This window comes from Hetaerina americana, unplaced genomic scaffold (genome assembly GCF_022747635.1).
Source record: "Hetaerina americana unplaced genomic scaffold, ioHetAmer1.1.p SCAF_1, whole genome shotgun sequence".
NCBI lineage: Eukaryota > Metazoa > Arthropoda > Insecta > Odonata > Calopterygidae > Hetaerina > Hetaerina americana.
This window is the reverse complement of record NW_027286069.1, coordinates 9,774,069-9,795,592: the sequence shown is the minus strand read 5'-3', so window position 1 is coordinate 9,795,592 and position 21,524 is coordinate 9,774,069. Positions and strand designations below refer to the sequence as shown.

Below are 21,524 nucleotides of genomic sequence, written 5' to 3'. Positions count from 1 at the left end.
CTGTAAAGAGTGAAAAGGATAAAAAAACATATGTTGTCACGTGCTTATTAACTAAACAAACTGCGCTTTATTAAATAAATATTGCATGCTCATTGATGATTTGAACCGAATTAGCTCAGCCATCAATTTAATGATTTCAGCCTAAAGTTAGAATGCATCTAGAATGTTTATAACATGTTTCAGAAGTTAGCAAATATCCATGAAGTGAAATCATTTAGTGTGGAAGAGAAGAAAGGAATTCCCGTCGTAATTTGGTCGGCTTTTATTAATGATACTGGTCACGGAGGAAATAATTCTTCACTTTTGAGTCAATTCTCAGCGCAGTGGGACGGAGACGGGGCGCTCGTCCTTTCTCCTCCCGCCTTCCTCCTCCCACGGTTCATCCCCCCAACCTCGCCCCCACCCCTCGCCTCCATTTGAATGGTTATTGCTCCCACGCCACGCACCCCTCACCCCTTAATCTCTTTCTTTCGGCCTCTTTGTCTTCCGCGCTGCTTGCCTCGTCCACCCCCACCCCCATACTCTCCCTTCTTACTTCCCTCTCCCGCCCCTCTGCCAGCCCCTCTGCACCCCAACCCTTCGCTTCCCTTTCGGAAGCCAGTTGGCCGCTCGTAAAAGATCCTCTTCCCTCCCTCCCTTGGGTCAAGCCGACGCATTTTTGTAAACAAAATAGGGAGTATTTTCTCTCAGGGAAGTGACTTACGTAATTATGTTAGATAAAAGAAGCCATTAGATTCAGGAATAAGGTAGAGATTCGCTTCTTGATAGGCGTGTGCGTTATACGTAGATCATTCACAAATTGCGTATATTTTTTCAATTTTACATTCACCCAGCTTATGGAAAATTACTTTCCTTTTGTGGATGAACTGAATTCATGAAGTATAGATTGTTGTCTCTTGTTACAATGAGGGAGAAACTTATTTTGTAACGAGAGAAAAAAGGGGGCTGTAAACGCAAAAAACAGAAGGATCGCTGGGTGCACCGGGGAATCCGAAGAGGTGGGCTGCAATGTTGCTTCCCTATGTTGGTGCCTCTCTGGTCCCTTTCCCAACTGGCAATTCTGCATTACACAGAAAATTAAACGTGAAGGGGTTTAGGATGGTTGGTCATTCTCTCCTTCAAATTGTGAGCATCAAATAAGGGCACCCGGATCTTTTTCTCGGACATTTTAAAACCGTCCACATATCAAACAGTATATTTAAAATAGACCATCGAATTGAGCGCATTGATCTCAATGTCCCAAGCTCATATCCCGAGTGGTTTCTTCGGGAAACCTGAATCTAACATCGATGCTAAATTATCGCCGCTAAAACTTCATGGGAAATCGTATGGCAGTATAGGGATAGGAGCAGGTTCATAGATTCACCTAGATACACATATCAACGGGGGGGGGAAGCATGATAACATCATCGCACTCGTTTTAATGTTTAATTTAATGTCTCTTGACTTAGTTCGTGGAAGGCTCTACCATCACCTATCTTAGTCAACCTTAAGGACACGGGTGAATGCATTCAAAGGAATGAAAATTCTGAAAATCTGAACAATTAATGAGTCAGGGAGTTTTAGAACATTATATTGTCAGAATTACATCATTACAACAATAGAATGAGGTAGCCAATGAAATCTAAAAATTTTGCATAAAGCATTTGCTTTCGATAAAAAAAGAGAACTTAATATAGAAAAATAAAGTTTGTTTGCATTAAACTTGAGCTTTCTACTAATCTACTCCTAAAAACATAAGGAATGAGGTTGTTACCGAAACTGACGGAGTGTAGCCTAATGTTTTAGCGTTAGATGAGAGGAGTTAGTTCTATTTTATTGTCAGATTAAATTTCAAGAAATTCGAGGAAAATCTCTAGAGAAGAGAATAACTGGTATCTGTTAACTAACGAAACAGCTGACTACCGCAAGGCGCTCCGAAGTTAATTCGACGTCGACTCTAACTCAAGCGAATCCCTTGCAAATTTTACCCCGTTAATTCCATTTCGAAGTTTTGACATGACCATTGCCACTGACGCTAATGCATTGAAACTTCAGGGAGGTCAAAGGTCAGGTGGATGTGATTTTACTTGGTTTTATGCACAAATGAACATCAAATCGGGCGAAGGGAGGGCGGGCGGTCTCCTTCCACCCACCCACCGACTGCACCCTACCCACTCTCGAACATTGCAGCTCGGCACAAGAGCCCACCATTCCTCCCGCCCACCCCGAGGAATAATAAACAAGAGCAAAATACAGGTATGATTCCTGCGTGTGTTTTAGTTTGTGCGTGCACACGGCAAAGTGATGCCGAGGAAAACTTAATAATTCATAGACGCGAGAGATGGAGAGGGAGTGCAATTTCGGCGGATAAGGTGCGGCCTTCCCCGTACCGTATTTTTCCCTAACTCCATCACCATTAGAGACTCTTTTTTCCCAAACTGCATTATCGTCCGGATCGTTTCGTTCATGCTTTTCCTGAGCTTGGTGTTTCGATGCCGACTGGCCGGGAGGAGCCACCCACCCCTAGTGGCCTCACGCGCCACCCTGTGAACGGCGGATCCCCCGCACGGAAGGCGCCCATCCATATTTTAAGTTTCACTTGGTATAAATGCTCGCCGTCTCCAAGGAGTTGAGATCTAGAAAATTATGGTAAAAGCTCTTCCTTCTTGAGAGGGATTGCTACGTGCTCCGCCTATGGCGGGGTGAAAGTGGGTGGGACGCGAGAGGCAGGAGCTAGGAATGCCGTATAACAGTCACTTCTGGCTACTTTAGGTATATATATATATATATATATATATATATATATATATATATATATATATATATATACACACTCACAAGTTGTAATATTTTAATGCTAATATTATTTATGACTTCGATATATTTTATAAAGGCAGCATTATCCAACACTTTTTCGATTTTACTCTTTATGAAATGAAAGCAAGTGTAGGCATAAAAAAATCACATACTGATATTCACGTGGGTACGTTTCCGTTCGTTCTAATTTTTAATATATTATTCTCCTTATGCATGATTTCATGATGAAACGATGATTATTCGCGAGGAAAGACTTCGTTATCATATTATCTTAAACCAATATGCTAATGAGCAGAAGTCGTTCCAATCCACATCCTAATTCCGGCACTTTGACTTATTGACAGATCAGTACGTTAAATTATAAAATGATTTGATACCTAATGGCTTGACGTGTTATGATGCATAAGATATTGCATTTTTGCATTCCGTTTCATCAATTAATGCTTAATATGAAAGTCGGTCCTCCCAATTCTTATGCGACATCTCCTTGAATGACGCGTATCTCATTCTATATTCTTACCTATCATCCGCGATTGTCCCTGCTTTCTAGTTGCCATGGGGATGCCTTTGAGCTCATTTTAGAATGCATTTATCTTCGTTGACGTCCCGGCGCGTCTAATCTATATTATGAGGAAAAAATTGAGTTTCTCTTTATTTTATGTAAAAGAAATGCATCAATCAGTTCCAAAGATAAATGAATCTGTGCCCAACACTTGCGGGGAGAAACCAACCACGCTGATTTTTCTATCTCTTCTTGAGATAATATAGAAAGATTAGGGCCTTTTTTCGATGCGAAATGGAGAGTTTAGGGGAGGGGGTGAACAAGAGATAGGAAGGGTGCGAGCATCCACGAAAGGGTGTGAAAAAGGGGAAGGGTAATTCGATGCCACAAAGGGGAGAGAAATTAATTAGCGCCTTGTGCGCCGTATGTCAGCGTCGGAGCGGAGCGCGGCTCTCGGCTCGGATCCATAGATGAGGGTGAGAGCATGGAAGAGTAAGGGTATGGGGGTGGAGAGTAAGGGTATGGGCGTGCAGAGTGAGGGTATGGGGATGGAGAATAAGGGTATGAGGGAGAGGGTGAGGATAAGCCATTAGTGTCGGCAACCATTTACATTTAAGGCGTCTTTTATCCGATCCACCCAAGTCTCGCCGTCCTTATTATGGACGTCATTCCTGCGCCGTCCCCTCGGAAGATTACTCGTATCTCAATCTTCTGATTTTTAATAACGATTTGCCAGACGGAGTGTTTGCGACATATATTACCGCTCAGAGGGAGTAGCCTCCTTCTATTACTGAGAATGAATTATAATTTCGCATCCATTATGGAAGACGTGGGTATATTCTCGGTTTTTTTAATCGTGCTTGCTTTTCGCCTTGGAGATATCCTTCGCTGAAAGAGTGCAAACATATTATGAGGTTTAATGGTACAAGTAGTTCCATAACGTTAATGTTGAACGAAGAATACTCTTTATAATGTGTTTTGCTTTACTTCGCAATCCTTTAAAGACATCTCTCTCCCTGTGTCTCTCTCTCCTTGGCCTACTTTAAGATGGAAAGTTTAACGTAGGCGAATATTGATTTTATCTGGGCCCACACTTTAACATTCTCAGTACTGTGAATAGATAAAGGTTATTATGTAAAATTAATATTTTTTCATCGGGCTTCTTCATCTACAATTTGCCGAAGATCGATAATTCACCGCGGAATCCAAATTCTACTTCGAGTGGGAAACAGTTCAAACCAATGCTCCCGGCATGTATGACAACCCGTCATGGGATTACGACATGAGTTATGTGTATACGCGGAGGGTTGTTTTGGCGAGGGAGAGGATTGTGGCGAAGAGAGTGAGAGAGGGAGAGGTTGACTCAAATGCAGGTCAAGGGAGAGACATTGGCGTGAAGCTGTACAAAAGGAGTTACTCACGCCTCATTTTCAGCCTCTTCACATTCCAAGTCACGGCCTTGGGTCATGCTGAGTGAAATCTTCCTGCGCACTTCAGTCGACAATCGCAGGGAGATCACGCTATTGTGGCGAGTTTTCATTCCCTCATTGTTTTCTGTTATTATTGTGAACAGAGCTGGCGGGAGAGTGAGTGAGTTCTTTTATCCTTCGGGTCGAAATTAGTCCTCACTCTAAGTGACGGAAAGACGGCTTCCGAAACCGAAAAGTGAACACCTTAGCTTTATTCAATACTTATTAGTGCGTAGTATTTGTGTCAAAATCACGTTTGAGCTACCGAGGGAGCTCGAAGGGAAGATGGAGCTCTTTCGCCCTTTTTTCGTATGAACTGGAGGGAGGAATGAAAGTCGGAGGGGAATTCGTAAAGTCAGTTAGGTTTTCTGATGACCAAGCTTTAACTTATCACTCAGCCAAGGGATTGCAATTATTGCTGAGTGAATTGGAAATTCAGTGCGACAGGTATGGGATGAGAATCAATATTAATAAAACAAAGACAATGCGATTTTCCAGAAAGAAAAAGGCTAAGCTAAACATTAAAATAGGAGGGCAAAAACTAGAGCAGGTAGAACAGTTTACGTACCTCGGTAGTGTTTTGGACCAACACGGTCAAAGTAGTAGGAACGTAAGGAGAAGAATTGTGCTAGGAAAAGAGGCCTTCACAAGGAGGTGGGAGTTAATGACAGGGACGTTGAGTAAGGATGTTAAGAAAAGACTCGTTAATGGAGAGTAGTGGTCTCTGAAGCGGAAACTTGGTCACTGAAGCAGGATGATAGAAGTAGATTGGAGGCTTTTGAAATGTGGGTGTAAAGAAGAATGGAGAAGGTGAAATGGACCGAAAGGGAAACAAATGAGGAAGCACTAGGTATAACGGGCGAGGAGAGGGTTGGTTGGGAGAAATCCTATGGAGGCTGGAAACATGGATGAAGGGCGTATTGGTCGGCAGTGGGATTTTGAATACTGTAATAGAGGGGAGAATGTTAGTCAAACGGGGAAAGGTGAGGAACAGGATAGGGATGTTGTACGGGATGAAGGGAGGAAGGAAGTGCTCACAGATGAAGAGAGACCTGATGTAGAGTACGGGGCTGGATTGTGTTTTGTTAGGAGTCATAAAATATTTATTTGGTAGTTGAGTCCATCCAAAACCTACCTAAACTAATATATTACTTAATAATGATAATATATATGTATATATATATATATATATATATATATGTGTATAGATATATATATATATATATATATATATATATATATATATATATATATATATATATATTTCTTTATACATAAACCATGTACATATAAATATAATTAATGCCCCTGCTCTCCCTTTGGAAAGGTGGCAGTGCCACCGAAAATTCAGAATACGAGTGATTTTCTTTTTCATGTGCTTCTGTGTTTTTGCTCTCTGGTGTTATCTTTTGTGTACATTATGTGCATATACACACAGAATTATATATATATAAGTGAGTGTATATATATAAGTGAGTATATATATATAAGTGAGTATTTGTTCGCCGTTTGGTGGGATTTCGTGTTTGAATGTGTGTATATACATATGTATTATATATATAGTTAAATTTGCATATAAACGCCTATTCTTATCATTCTTACGTGATGTACCCCATCTTATTGTTTATTTTCAACCTTTAAAAGTTTGGCGAAAATTAGTGTAAATTCTTGGTATTTTTTAGTTTCCTTTCATGAAATATTTAATTTATCACTTCATTAGAGAATTTTATGCATGATTAAAGAGTATGATTTATCTTTCCTGTCACCAATTCATAGTATGAGAATCTCCATTGAGTGCACGCAAAAATGTTTCATGTGGTTATTAATATTTTGACACTATACACGATAAAATGAGACTTGATATAAAGTATCCGTGCGCTGTGTAGTTCCGGAATTGTTTGCCACTACTTCCTGATGAGGGAAGGCTCCTAATGTAGCGATTGGCCATCGTCAAATGTTTATCTTTGAAATGCTTCCCTCTGAAATTGGTTCCAGTGAATCGGGCACCCACAACACTCACACCCTCGTCTCGTGTCCCTCGACTTCCGAACCCTTAGTCCCCCACCATTCGCCGCCCTATCCCCTCCCCCACTCCTAGGTGGGACGACGGTCCCTGACCCGATCCGCACGCGCCACACTCCCCCACTTTCCCCTTTCAAGGGGCCGGGCGTGGGTGCGTGATTCGGTGGAGTTAAGGGTTATTGGGGGAGGGATGCGGGGGTAAGCGGGTCCCCTCTCGCTGGAGGGAACATGCAAAGAGTGCGGCCGGGGATCCCGGGGTCCCCGGAATCGAGGGGGGGGGGCAGACGAGAGTGGTTTGGTCGATGGTGAGGGCGACACGGGGTGGAGGGACAATTTGAGCGGTTTGGTCGGGTGGAGGGATAGTGGTTGACGGGGGAGGAGGTAATAGTGGGGTTGGGGGAACGCGGAACGCCGTCTCTTTATCTCGGCGGGGGGGGGGGGGGAGGGGTTGGGAGCCGTGGACGAAGAGTAATGGCGCAGATCGGGAGAATTATTGCACGAAATCCCTTCAGGCACGGCGACCGATACGAGGCGATGATTTAACGAATCCCATTTTCCGAAACCCTTTCCTCCTCTGCGTCCGGTGCTCTGGGTGCCGTCAGACATTGCAGGACTGAAAAGAATGTAATGATTTACGTAAACGTTAAAAATATGAATTCGTCTCTTGCATGAAGCTATTTGAAACGAGGGAATCGTTTTACCAGATAGAATGTGTGTGCTAGGAGAATTTTCGTGGTTCAATGGGTTCAAACGGAGGAATTATTATTTTGAGAGGTTAATTGTGCCGTGAAGTGAGTCTTGTTACACGTCTCTTTATTTAAAAATATCAACCCATATGCTTTATGCTAGTGGTGCCAATTAATTTTAAGTTAATCTTGCGATTATACCTAAACACATTGCGGAAATTGACTCTTTCCCATGTACTAGACCACTGCATATTTCGTGAAAATTTTTGGATGACACATCATTAACGTGTTTGAGAAAATCCGTTTGAATGGTGATGGGCATAAATAACTCGTGGTTATTGATTCCAAAATTCGTTTCCCATGTTCCATTAAAGAGAGTACAAAGTTTTTATCGAAACATTAAATTTGGAGCCATGGGATTTTTTACCGGTTACTCTCGTGAGACAGGACGTATTGCCTGATAATGATGGTGAAGTGTTACCCGAAGTACACTTATTTCTCTAGCGAAGTTCCTTTGGGTTGCCGATCGGGCCCAACCCCTCCGCCTAACGACCGAACTGATGCCCTCTCCTCGGCCGAGAAAGATCCATCGGCCTCCAAAACACCTCTTCCCTCACCCTTTCGCCCCCTGCACCTTTTCCCGCATTTATCCAAGGGCCAATCACTCCCGTCTGCGTTCGCCAGCGCCACTCTTCCTCCCCTCTCACCCTATCCTCCCCCGACCATCTCCACTCTCGATTTCACACTCCTCTCTCCATTATTGGCACTTTTGCCTGTTTCTCATTTGAAAGATGTCCCATCCATCATCCGCCCTCGACGTCCAAGCCACCGAGTGTCGGGGACTCCGCTCTACACTGTCCGCGCTCCGCACTTTCACGCAATGCGTGCATGGAAAGTTGTTTGCCACCCATCCCTACGGAGCGCGCTTAACACCGATTGTACTCCAACGGAGACCGCACCCGAAATCTGTTGGTACCTTGGCGTTATTAAGGTGATGAGCGCTTCTCGAAAATCATTGAAATTTTTTCAATTGAAAAAACCAAGGGATTTAATGAAATGATCCCTATAAATTGCTCTAAAGCATATTACGGTGTGCTCACGAATAAAGTTCTGGAAGGTGGATTTACGCAGGGTTCCATTTAATTGTGCATCACCTTCCGCAATGGTTATAGGGTTGAGACCATGCCATGTTAATCAGTTCTTATAATACTCCACTGTATAAAAGAATTTTAACATAAGTCATGAATTGATTTACGGAAAATTGTGTTTATTAGGCCACTCTGCACTTTCATAAGACTGTAACGCTTCATGCCATTATCCGATGCTAAAGATTCGTTCCTTCCGGCCGTTATAAAATCCATCCATGTACTTCTATACTTCTCTGTCGCTTAGCAATTAAGTACTATTGGCTTCCGTGGTGACGGAATCATTTTCAATCACTATATAACTCTATTATGCTCACCGAAATTTTTATTTTGATCCATTTCCCATTCAAACGTGTCAATTTACATATGCCAATGGTATTATTAACTTGTTTTTTTCCGAATAGTGCAAATATTCTCAAATATTATTACTTGACTCGATAAAATAACTCAAATTTTAATTGTGAACTTCAAAAACTCTTCGTTGTTTTTTTTACAATAGCCACTTCGGTAATTTAGATCGTTCCAATAACTGACATGAAACCAATATTAGCATTAAAGATACTTCTTGAATAATGAATGAGAATCAATTTTGGAACTAGCAAATTTTCCTGTTTACTTTGACTTAGGACCTTTTTGCGAACATTTTTATCAATGCATGGGGAAGCATTGTATGCAAACTAATTTAACAGAGGAATTTCTTCCCTCAACATAGCTCTTGCAATTTATACCCTCCACTGCTACGCCCCACTACAGTTACGCCCCCTTCCTTCTCCCGACCCCCTCCCCCCGTGGAAGCCATAACATGTTTCATGCCGTCCCCAGGGACTCGTTCCCGCTCTACATTATTTACCATCCGTTTCACTTTCAGCGCTCGGGGATCTCCGCCATACAACGCTCTTGTTTCTAAAATATTGATAATGCGCATTCGTGCGCGAGAGCTTGAATTCAAAAAGTTAATTCTCATTAATGAAGACTGAAATTGATGTTGAAATGTTTTATATGTCCCACCCACTAGATGTAGTATATAGGTACATTTACTTATCATTGCCCTCCTTGGTGCTCTTGTCAGTCCCTAAAAGGTTTGTCCAACGGTGAAACGAGAAGGCGTTGACTGATTAAAGGGCTATTTGGCCTCGCTTTTGATGCAGTGACTCCCTCAAAAATTACTGTCGCTCGTATTACTTGTTCTCCTTACTCGTATGCATCCAAATCCAAATCATTTCCCATCCTCTCTCTCTTCTTTCTCCATTGATGTTCTCTGCGCAAAACGTCAAATATCCGGCGGTTGGTGTTTCAATCTTTTCCATCAATCACCCGCGGCCACCGTTTGGGCATTTGGGATGATGGGATAAATCGCCCCCCGATTCGAAATTCGCCGTGAATCTCCTCGGCCTCCCTCTCCCTCCGTCTCTCGGCCCCCGCCGGACTGCCGGCCGGCCGCTCGCGCACTCGCTCCCTCTTGGAGGTGGTGTCCACCACGCGAGCGCCGGGGACCGAGGGTGGTTGTTCGCCCACGCGGGGGATGATGTGCGATTGCGTAAACATACCGCGAGAGAGGAGAACCGCCGCTGCCTCCTGCCGTCCTCCCCCCCCCCCATCCCCTTACTCCCCTTCGCACTCCTTCCCCACTTCCCCCTCCCCCGTTGGCGCCCCTCGAAGAGATTGGCTCGGCGGTAATCGATACGGCAGCGTGGCGGCCGTCGCTCCCTATATGAATCCATCCGCTGCGTCGTTCCCTTAGTTCGGGAAATCGGGAAGAGGTTGCAATGTCCCGTCGATGCAATACGATGCGTGACGGAGTGTTCGGCCCTCGTGCCGCCCCGTCGCTTTGCGCTCCCTGGATCTACAGTCCTCGCTATTCCGATCATTTGCATCCCCTTGAATGTGAGCCATCCTATTGCTGCATTTTTCCGTTTTTATTTCTTCATTGCGTACGCATAGGGTGGAGAAAACATTTGAGACGAGCAGCAATGGTTTCAGATATTTTCAAACAGCCAGGCACCCGATGGCTGACAACCTGATACGACTTGGTGGGCCTCAAAGAGAGAGATGGAGATATTAATTAAGCAGTGTTTTGCGTACTCATGATGATTACAGTTGTGGGCGAGTGCCTACTTATACAAGTGTTGATAAACCAGAACTTCAGTTTTAAATTTAGTTTGTGTGCGTTAACCATTCATAATGGCAATGTGACGTTATTATGGGTTCGCTTTTGTTTAGCGATTGTTAAGAAATAATGGAAAATTAATAAGACCTTGGACATAGTCGTTGACAGTTATAATGTTGTTTGTCTATTTTAATTGTGCGATCTATTCCTAATGTATATGTACTTTTTGCTGTAATTAGCATCAATAATGGATGAATGTGTTTATGTAGTTGAATTGATGTGTATTATTGGCTAATTGAAGTATTTGATTGTATTCTTACAGGCGAAACCACTTTCTGGGCTGCACTTCTTTTGCAGTGAAAAATGCAATTAAAAAGGTAAGTAATATATTTTTTATATTGACTATAATTCACGTTTAACTGGTGATATTTAAAGAAGAAAGAAACAACATTTAATGGACGGTCTTAGGTTTAATCCCCTTGTGAGTAAGGGATATAAAATACACACACACTTACTAATATATATATATATATATATATATATATATATATATATATATATATATATATATATATATATATATATATTTAGAAACACATACATACAAGTATGCACTTGGATGTATGTGTATAAGTATGTACTCTTATGTACCCACTGCGTATGTGGGCACCCATGATGAAGATACCCCGAACGGGTAGATTGACAAATGAAGATGTCGTGAGAAGGATTAGTCAGCCAAGTTATTTATTTAAACACATTAGGAAAAGGAACAAAAACCAGATTGGACACATTTTAAGCCACGAGAGTGTGTTCTGGCGGGCGTGGTTGAAGGTTTCGCAGAGTGGAGTGGCGGAGAGGCAGGCCTTAGTTGGAATATCCCGGACAATTGATGAGGGAATTGGATTTCCAATCATGCCCGGAGCTTAAAAGATTGGGGCCAAATCGCGGTCGCTGCATAACTTATACAACCATGATTCGAGTTGGTAGAGAAAGGATAAATTGAGCTTGATACGCCATTTTTTCCCAGGTCCTATTTGCAAACTTGATGCTGTTTGCAGTTTAAAATGGGCGTAATTAGTCGTTTCGCTGACTAATATCGGTCATCAATTTTGTCTTTATATAGTGCCCAACTATTTTTAAATAAATTATGAGATATATCATAAAGCCCTTTGATGTCTGAATTTCATTTATAGTAAAATGACTGCATGTAGGTAGTTGTGTGTCTGAATTTATTGCCCGAGTTAAATATGTGATGGACTTAAAAAAGCAAAGAGAAAAAAATAATTTTGAAAGTAAACTTTCAACTCGGAATAATAAAAATGGCATATAGTCGAAAAAGTGAAAAAGCTACATTGTTGTTTTACTGTTAACGAAATTTTTTTTACACAAGCAACATTTTGTTGCGCAAGTTATTCTTAATTTGATGGTTTGATATTACTTTTCACATATTCGTAACCAAGTATTTGTTTGAACCTCAATAGACAGACCGTTGGGAATAAATTAGGTGCATTCGTAACTCCAGGATATGGTGATTTGGCAAAAACTTGAAGTACATGATCCAGGTTGCTTTGATGCTTTGCTAATTTGAGGGCTGAATTAAAATGCTATGACTTGCGTGGCTGTTGCATTGTGCTAACATGCTATTCACTGAATCGTGCAAGCGCAGCGGAATGGCTTTCGAGGTAGTCGCGGATGCGTTCAATGAAAGTAAATCGCTACTTCTATGAAAACATTTACTCCAGACCCACCTGAGTTTTTAATATTGAAAGTTGGTGGTAGTAAATCCGATGCGACCGAACGTGATAGTGTGGGACACCTTCGTACTCTTGGTCGCCATGAGGCGGATTCCGACCAAGGTTTCCTCTCTGAATCCCCTCATAACCATAAATAACGTCGCTCTTGAATCTCTTGCTTCACCAAATGGAGCCTCCGCACTTATGGCCATAACTGCACGCGTCACGGGTGGATTACGTTTACTTAATTCACGGAATGGAACGATTTCTACGGACATAGAAACCGTCTCACGATTCATTAGCCATGCTCAAGTTGAAAATGCATATAAATATAATTCATGGGAGATGCAATAAGCCGCTGTTGCTCTGAGTTCATTCTGCCTCTTGGTTTTGTGTGTACTTAAGTTTAATTAAAAATCTATGTGCTTCTCTTCTATTACTGAATTACCCGGTTTGTCTTTCGCTTTTCATCGTGTTGTTCAGTTATTGTTTACTAGGCGAAGAAAATTAATTCATTCCTTTTGACATAGAACTATGAGCAACGCACAATTACTTGGCGCATTCGTCAAAACGCGCCTGCATCCATGCATCCATCATCTCGTCAGCAATTCCGCGTAAAAGCCTTGCCTCCTAACCCCTTTCGATTAGAAAAAATGCTCCCAAGCCAAATTCCATCAAGTGAGTTCTCTTGACTGGTATGCGTAGGATAGGTGTGTTATGATCTCGCCGAAATATTGTGCGCTTGCATCCTTGTCGCCCAGTGTTGACCATCTTGATGGTGTTCGTAATAAAGTTGGAGTTAAAACACATTTAACGAATAAGTACACACATTTAACGGATAAAAGTTATTCACGCACTCTTATGTCCGTTAATAGCTACCAAGTTTGCGTTTCATTATATTTCATTCCTTTTCGGAGAGAACGACCATGCATCCACGCCCCTCCCCACTCAAGCCTCTCCACGAGAATTCGTTAAAATTACATGTATATTGCACCTGTCGACGAATTTTTCAAATAATTCCACTGACTTTTTAAAATAAAATACAGGTCATCGCCCCATTCGATAAGAAGTAACACTACTGTTAAATTAGTCTGCGGCAATGATGATTTTTATTTAAAGACAGTAGTATTCCTTTCCTTCTCGCTGGCAGAATGGAATGCGCGAATCAACTTGCTCTCGTCGCTTTGTTATCCTGAGGGTAGGTTTGATGGGAAATAAAACCAACTACCAATAAATCAGTACAATTACATACTAAGGAACTAAATCTTGGTGCCGGTAGCCCGAAACTAGTACCTCAGATTATATAATCCCCAACTACCGGAGCCTAGGGTAGATTCCGAAGTATTCGTAGATACCTCTTGGACGGAATTAAAATCCTCTTTCGCTCACTCCCCGAATGGTCTCCGCGGAATATGAGCAACAGTCAGTCCCACGCCAACAGAGCACGCCGCTCAATCAATCAAGGACCCTCCCCTTTCCTCAAAGCGACGAGCTCATCAATCTCCCGCCCCAACACCGGTGAAAGAGCAGTCCTCCCGACGCCTCATCTTCCCTCGGTGGTGTCCTCCCGTGTCCCCACGCTGCACGCACGACCCCCCTCCCTTTGACGACTCCCTGCCCCGCCGAGCCCCACCGCAACTGGCACACTAATGCGTGCGACCGTGGGCGGTGAGGGGTCGGAGGGTGGGTGCGCCAGTGGGGGAGGGGGGCCGAGGGGCACATCTCTCTGTCTTGAGGGAGGTGGGTAACCCTGTCGGCGACCCATGAGCACTGCAGTGCGGAGTGGACGAGGGCTGTCGAGGGGCAGGTCGAAGGGCGACGCATTGAAACCAGTTTTCGGTCTGGACGGATCTAGCGACGGGGCTACAAGTGACAGTGGGTTTCACCGAATCACCTCTGCCTGGGCCTTCATTAGTTGAATAGTCTTGTATACATTATCTTGACTCATTTACTTGGAATATTTAGGACAGGCAGTTTCCGTTAGAAAGAAAGCAAGGGAAATTATGATTTCGTTGATGACATTGAGATATATGATTTGTATAAAAAGTATCGGGGAAAGTTTCGGAAAAATAGATTTGCTTCAAATATTGCTACATGGCCTCAAAATTCTTCAAAGTACATTCTTTGGGTGTCGACTTAATTTTGCCGGCGCCTTTTCCACGACTCGAAGGATCCCTATTGAGTGGGTGCCAGAATGTCCTTAAGGGTACACGTGCGAGTTTCTTTGATGGAACTTAGAGTCCTAAGGTTATGTCCTTTGAGAAAGCATTTCACTTTTGGGAATAGGAAATAGTCTGTTGGTGCCAAGTCGGGAACGTGGGGGTGTTTGGGAATCGTCGTGATGACGTTTTTCGTCAGGTAGTCGGTTACTTTGGAACGGTCTTCAGGACGAGTTTAGGGCAGATCTTTCGCGTAACCAAATTTTCAGTGATAGTGCAGTGCACTGTCAAATTGTCAATGCCAATACGCTCTGCAATCATTCGCACACTAAACCGGTCCGAATTCAGCACTTCACGCACGCATCAGGAAAAAAAATGTAACAAATACTTTTTATACAAACCTAGTACATACAAATATACCTGCCACTCTCTATCAATACTTTGATAGATTTTTAGATGTAGGTATTAGATGATTTTACATAGATTGAACACCAATTCAGCAAAAATATCCCCAGTGGTGTAGTATACTGTATTTATTCCTTAAAGTAACTCTGAAAGCTCAGCAGTTCCCTCTAGTTCAATGTCGCAGAGAGTTAAAATCTCATCGGCTCGGAATGTTCACCTTGGTGCAGAAAATATATACCACTTTTGAATTATAAGATATAGGCCTGAATAGTCTGCACTTCGTTAAATGTTCTAAGCACAAGTAGTCAAGTGGTCGAGTGCACGCGGTTGGGTCTTGCGGGCGCGGTCCTATTCCCGGCGCAAGAGAATAATTGCGAGGGCCGCGGCGTGCCTAGGGACTCGACCCCTAACCGCATGGGCGTCCACTCGCAAACGTGTAAGCCATAATTAGGCACGCGCCCTCGACAACATATACCCGCGCCTCTTCAAATAATAGTTTTTCCAATTGCCATTCTCAAACGAAGTTTTCTTTTCCCGAGTCCCTCCAGAATGAGAATACTAACTACTTAAGTATATAAGTTATATAAGGTATTTTGCATGTTCTAGTATTCCTATTTACGGGTGGTGACCTAACACCCTTGCGGCGGCTTGCGGGGTATTGTGTAGATGTAGATGAAGTATAGAGAGTTATTCGAATGGCGTGATTTTTTTCATCACCATTAATGCTGTTGACTGCGCGAAGGAATATGGTGCGTGCTTTGAAGGGGGCGGCGGTGGCACGAGATTCGCCAACACTCCCCCTTACCCCCGAGAGTAACGACATATGGCCCGCGAAAACACTTCTACCTTCTTCATTCCGCCTACCCATTTCCGTCAGACTCATCCATACGTGGAACGTTTTTTACCTTATTATTTGTTTTATTCAGGAATACATCTTGTATTTATTTTAAGCATAGCAGTCCGTCTCTTTACCAATGCACAGAATATTTTGTCACGTAATATCCTGTGTAAATAATATATAAGTTCGTATAATTTAAAAGTTCTGAATTAATTTTGCATTCGCGTGCACCGCAGTTATCCTTTTACACAAGATCATCCCCAACCTCTAAGCCTTCTTAGCCATTAAATGCTTCTCCAGCAATTCTGCGCAACGAGGAGGAAAGTCAAATAGTCCTTAACGTCCAGCCATCACAGCGGAGCGAGATTGAAAAAAACGGAATGCACCCGGGGATGGACACCAACCATCTCACGAGTTTCTTGTTCGTTGCTATGAAATGTTTCTGCTCCTCTAAGGGTTCCCTCACATTCAATCCTTGTCTTCAGTTTGCATCAAATTATTCCTCCTTGCTCCACATTAACTGTAGACCCATACGATATATTTCGAAAATATATCGAAAATAATGTTCAGGCATTATTGACCGAGAGTCAGGGTGTCGGAGTAATGCGAGCGACTCTGGCTTATTCATCCTCCATTATTTCTTATCTCGATGGGCGTCAATTGGAGCAAGTGCGTCGTATTCACGTGGCCGCTGTCACCGAGTTGAATATCCCTTGGGTCACCCGTGTTTGGAGGGGGCGGCGTCCGATAAATGTTTTGAGTCCGGATTGATTCCACGCGAATAAGAGGGATGTCCATAATTAAAGGATTGCCTTTCCTGTGGCGGTCCTTTCACCGTCATCTCCACTTCCCAAACCTCCCCCATACGCCCCAGGCATCCTCCTCCAGTCAACCCCGGCCCTCCCTCTCTCCGCTCCCTTTGACCCGCCCGCTGACCATCAACCCCCTCGCCCTTTTGAGCTTCATCCACCGACCACCCTCGGCGGGAAATTACCACACGGCCAACTGCTCTCGAATCAGACTCCCATTCTTCGCTCGCACCAACACATCCGTCCTCCGCCCTTCTCCCGCCCACACCCTTCCATCGCCCGCCGCACCCCTCGCCCCTCCCGGGACATTTTTTCTGCACCACGGTGCGCTCTGCGGGGGTCGGTGACGCGGGTAAGGGTGCAGCATCGGTGCGGCACCTAAGGGCGATAAATATTGATTCTTGATGTATGGTGCCACTATTAAGTGACGTTCCTACATTTCCTGATATTATTTTTGGCTTTCGCTAATTTTGATACCAAGTTTAAGCTAAATGATTTACTCTCTATTGACATAATTAATTCTCGTTGAAGCCTGTGGTAGATGAATTGATAAAACCAACACCGCGGTGATAGTATCCGCGTCAAAAACCCCAGATATTTTGGTCACCTAGACGACCTGCACCGTCGGGTGTAATCCAGGGGCCATCTTGTCTGAGAGATGACTCCTAGATATTTCTCGGTGCCTTCGTAGGTTCAGTTACTGACCCCTGATATTTTCAATTCCCATGCTTGTTGTATGAGGTGGCCTCTTTTATTATTTATCCCAGTGCTCAACCTCTCTCGCCTCCCACGCTACGCTCCCTGACAACCCCCTATTCCTCCTCCCCTCTTCCCCCCCTCTACCCCCCAACCACTACTCCTCCGCCCTTCTACCCCTCTTCCTCCAACCCCATCCCCTCCCTCCCTCCCGACTCTCCCTCTCGCCGGCATTCCTCGTCGCGGGGATGTAGGTCAGCGCTCGAGTGAAAATTTCCACCGCATTTTCGGGATGAGCTCCGGCCCCGGCCACCCCCCCCCCGCCCCCGTGGTGCCACGGAGAGTCGGCGTGGGGTTGGCATGTGCCTCCTTGTGATGTGCACGCATCCACTCTCACGCACCGCACAAGCGTACTCCCGGCGATGCCGCCGCTCGCCGCTTCCTCTTCGGCCGTCGCGGGGGGAGGGGGGTGCGATGACTTCACGGAGAACAACCTGCCGCACACACATACAAACTTCCCTTCCACCGGGGGGAGGGGGGATGGGGGAGGATGTCGCCTCCCACAGCCGCCACATCTCCGTTGCCTCGGAAACGGCCATGCTCGCCCGCTGAAAGGGGCGGCGCGCCGTCATGGAGTATTATTTTAAATTTTTCATTTTCAAAAGGAGAACCTTTCGACTATTCGAATTAGTCTCGTGCGGAGAGTTTCGAGGCTGAGATTGAAAATGAAAATGCAGTCCCATACTCGGAGAATTTTTGTAGATAAGGATGAATAGATTTATTGTTCAATCTGTGTAGCTAATCATTTTTTCATTTTCCCTGTCATTGCTTGTAGGAATTGCACATAGATCGAAATGCATATTTCTTATTAATCTCATGGTGTTAGATTTCCCGATTTACTATTAATTTTCCAAATACGACAGGTAATTATAAATTGTTGTGAGCGTTGCTGCTGTCAGAGCATTAAACTCTTCAATTCTTAAATACAGGTTTATTGCAGGACTAGTTGCAAATCATTAGAACTGGTAATTTCACTTATCCTGGTCAAAATCTTTGGGGGTAATTTAGGCATTATGTATTTTTTTAATAATGGTATTCGATATTTGCGTACTCGTTACCAACATTTTTCATTAATAAATTCCTCCCAAGAGTTACTAATTATCACTTGACGAAGTAATCATTTTGCATTTGGAAGAAACCTGGACCCTCGTGATGTGCAAAAAAAACTACTATATTTGTCGAGTTTCCCCATTCATTTTGATTTAAAAACAGTTTGAATATTATTTATTTTCGTTTAATAATCCTCTGAAAATCCTACAATTCAAAAGTTTATTCATTAACAGTTTAAACGTAAGATTTTATTCGACAGGCTCGTAGGTAGGGACCAACCTCACCTTGAATTCATTTACATTGCCAGGACAACGAGGAGGGGCAGTTATTTTCCCATCATATATTACGGTTTCCTATGTAGCTCTAGTGGCCAGAAATTCAAGCTTTTTGGATTATTTTAGATGTGGTTGTCCAAAGACACCTGCCGGGCATGCTTTTGTAGTTACCCGAGCTCAAATCCAGGATCTCGAAGTTCCATAGAATTGGATTCGGACAAGATCAAAGGTCTCCTCATTTAAACCTAGGACTTCCCCGTGAGTAACCGAACGCTTAACCCACTAAACTACTCTACTCCTACTTCATTTGATAAGGAGAACAAGGGTGGGCACACCGTGGAAATAATCGGAGCGTCAGAAAAAGGAGGTATCTTTTTGTCATCAATTCCGTTAGCATAGGGGACTTAATTGGACCTATAATTTTCTAAACCAATTCGTTTTGTTCACGACTGATTTAACACAAGTGTACCTTAGCTTAACCTTTGTAGCGCAGGCGATCTCATCTCTGGGGGATGGCGTGCGATCGCTGTGCGAGGAGGATTTTCAGAGGCGGCTCGATTTCGGCGTTCGCCCGACTCCCATCTCCCCGTCCTCGAGAGGGCCTCGAGTGCTAGTGGACGGCCTCGCTCTCGCCTTCCCCTCGAAAAAGAAGGCTTTTGCTGTAATAATTGGATGTGCATCCCTCGCCTTTCGAGCGGTGCATCGATCGCGAATCACCCGCCGCCGGGGCGGAGGGAGTCGGGGGACCGCCGCCGCACCCTTCGGGCCTCCGAGCGCATCCCGACCGTCCAATTAATTTCCGAGGGCGCATCCGCGAGACCATCTTGCATTTGCAGGAGTCGATTTGTTTGCTCTTCGGCGTACTCTCTCTCGCTCTCCACGCTATATGGACACTAGAGTCCCGCCTTCGCCCGTGGTTGCGGGGGGGAGGGTCCGCCGACGGTTGCCGAGGGTGGGTTGGGGTGGCTCTCCTTCCAGCTCACCTCCTGAACGCGCTCTTATCCGGCGGTGACGCGCGCTTAGACCGGCCACTCGGACACCGGGGACGTGCTCCACTTGCGCCCTTACCCTGTTTAAACCACCTGGGAACACTGGGCGCAAAATTATGGTCCATTCATCTCGATTCGAGCAATAATATTTCCTAATTATTGCATTGTAATTGATTCAGTCCCAGGTAGGCTTTGACATATCATTAGGCAGTGTCATGGGGAATGATTTAGTTTACGTTTTCATCTAAAACTGAATTCCGTTCGTCCCATTTTCACGAACTCCTACCCTCTCCTATAATTGTATTAATTAAATTGTGAAATGCACTGTTTTATGACCATTTTTTGCGAGCGTAGCTTGACAATCAAAATTAATATTTGAAATTGTATATCGTACAAAATCAGTTTCTACATTCTATTGGAGCGTTAAACTAAAGCATATGTATTTGTTGGGAAAGGGCCCACCTACTTTGTCATACCTCTTTGTGATTTCCACCAATGACAACGTCGGTGAAATACCTTCCCCCGTGGGCTTGATTATCAGGTATATTATTGCATTCAGATACTATTATATACACATTAATTTCAAATTGGCACGGTGCTGAAATTTAACGTCATCATTAACACCATTTTGATTAAATGTATAAAACATATAGTGATTTTAATTTATTTTCGAAATAAATTAGTTTAATTGTATTTTGATGAATTTCAAAGCTTCATACTATCGTACCTTTACTTCATACTATAATTTTGTTTCTCTATCATCATTTTGCTTCGTGAAAAGAGCAGTGAGCCCATTTACCTTCCTTTAGCTGTTTATGTAGTTAGAAATGTTCTGATCAATCTACATCTACATAATAACCTGCCAGTGTATGTGGCGGAGGTTGTAAGGTCAGCAGCAATGCATGCACAATCTCAATCCTGTCACCTTTACACAAATATCAGTTCAAACATGCAGTAAAACAAATTTAATCACACGAAAGAAGGTACTTAAAGACGAGAATATTTAAATAACAGGGTATATAGAAATCATGCAGGAAAAATGTTTTAAAGACGATTTTCTTGAAATTTATGAAGGATATCGGCATACTTTTTACACTGCCAATATTAATGATCCCTTTCCCGCCTGCGGTCATATCTATTCGATTTCTAATGGTATGAGGAAAAATCTGTTCTACTGTTTATCTCCCCGATTTTACGTGCATGGTCCGATCTACCGTAGCAAGTCGGGGCCTATAATAAATCTTTAGCATCCTCGAATGAGTGACCTGCCTCAAATTTACGCAGTTGATTTAACCTTTATTTCAACCCACGGTTAACTGGTGGATTCCATCGCAATTCTTCCCAAAATGTCGTGACACTGCTACGTTGCTCAGTCATCCACGAAAGCAGATTCATTAATCATTATCTCGTTGATTATCACGTTCAAGTGTTTCTTATATCCTTGCTATTACAGCATCCGGTATGTTAAAATGCAAAAAGTTCGGAGATGACAAGAAAATTTCACTCCTCCATAAAATATTTCGTGGCCTGGGGTTGTCAGAGTTGTTCCTAAACATTTTCATACTTGTAGCTTAAGCTTTCTTCCATATGGATTTGTCCACGGGATTATGTGAGGATGTCATCATCCGTTTCTCATGGAAAGGGGACCCGAAATCCTTGTCTAGGTTTCATGGGCACCCTTCGGTGTCTGTGTCCATTTGGCTCGAACAAGGGAATCTGAACGTGGTCACTCTCCTCGCTCTCCTCCACGCGGGGGAATCTCCGGGAGAAGTATCAGCTG

The 21,524-nt window shown here is 43.6% G+C and overlaps 1 protein-coding gene across 1 annotated transcript in view; it reads left to right on the top strand.

Annotated features, from left to right (window-relative positions):
- Positions 1–21,524, top strand: part of LOC139696602 (uncharacterized) — a 230,286-nt gene that overhangs the window by 62,077 nt on the left and 146,685 nt on the right. The window contains exon 2 of the mRNA XM_071595411.1: positions 11,053–11,107. The gene's annotated coding sequence lies outside the window, so the exon portion shown is untranslated. The remainder of the gene's footprint in view (positions 1–11,052; positions 11,108–21,524) is intronic.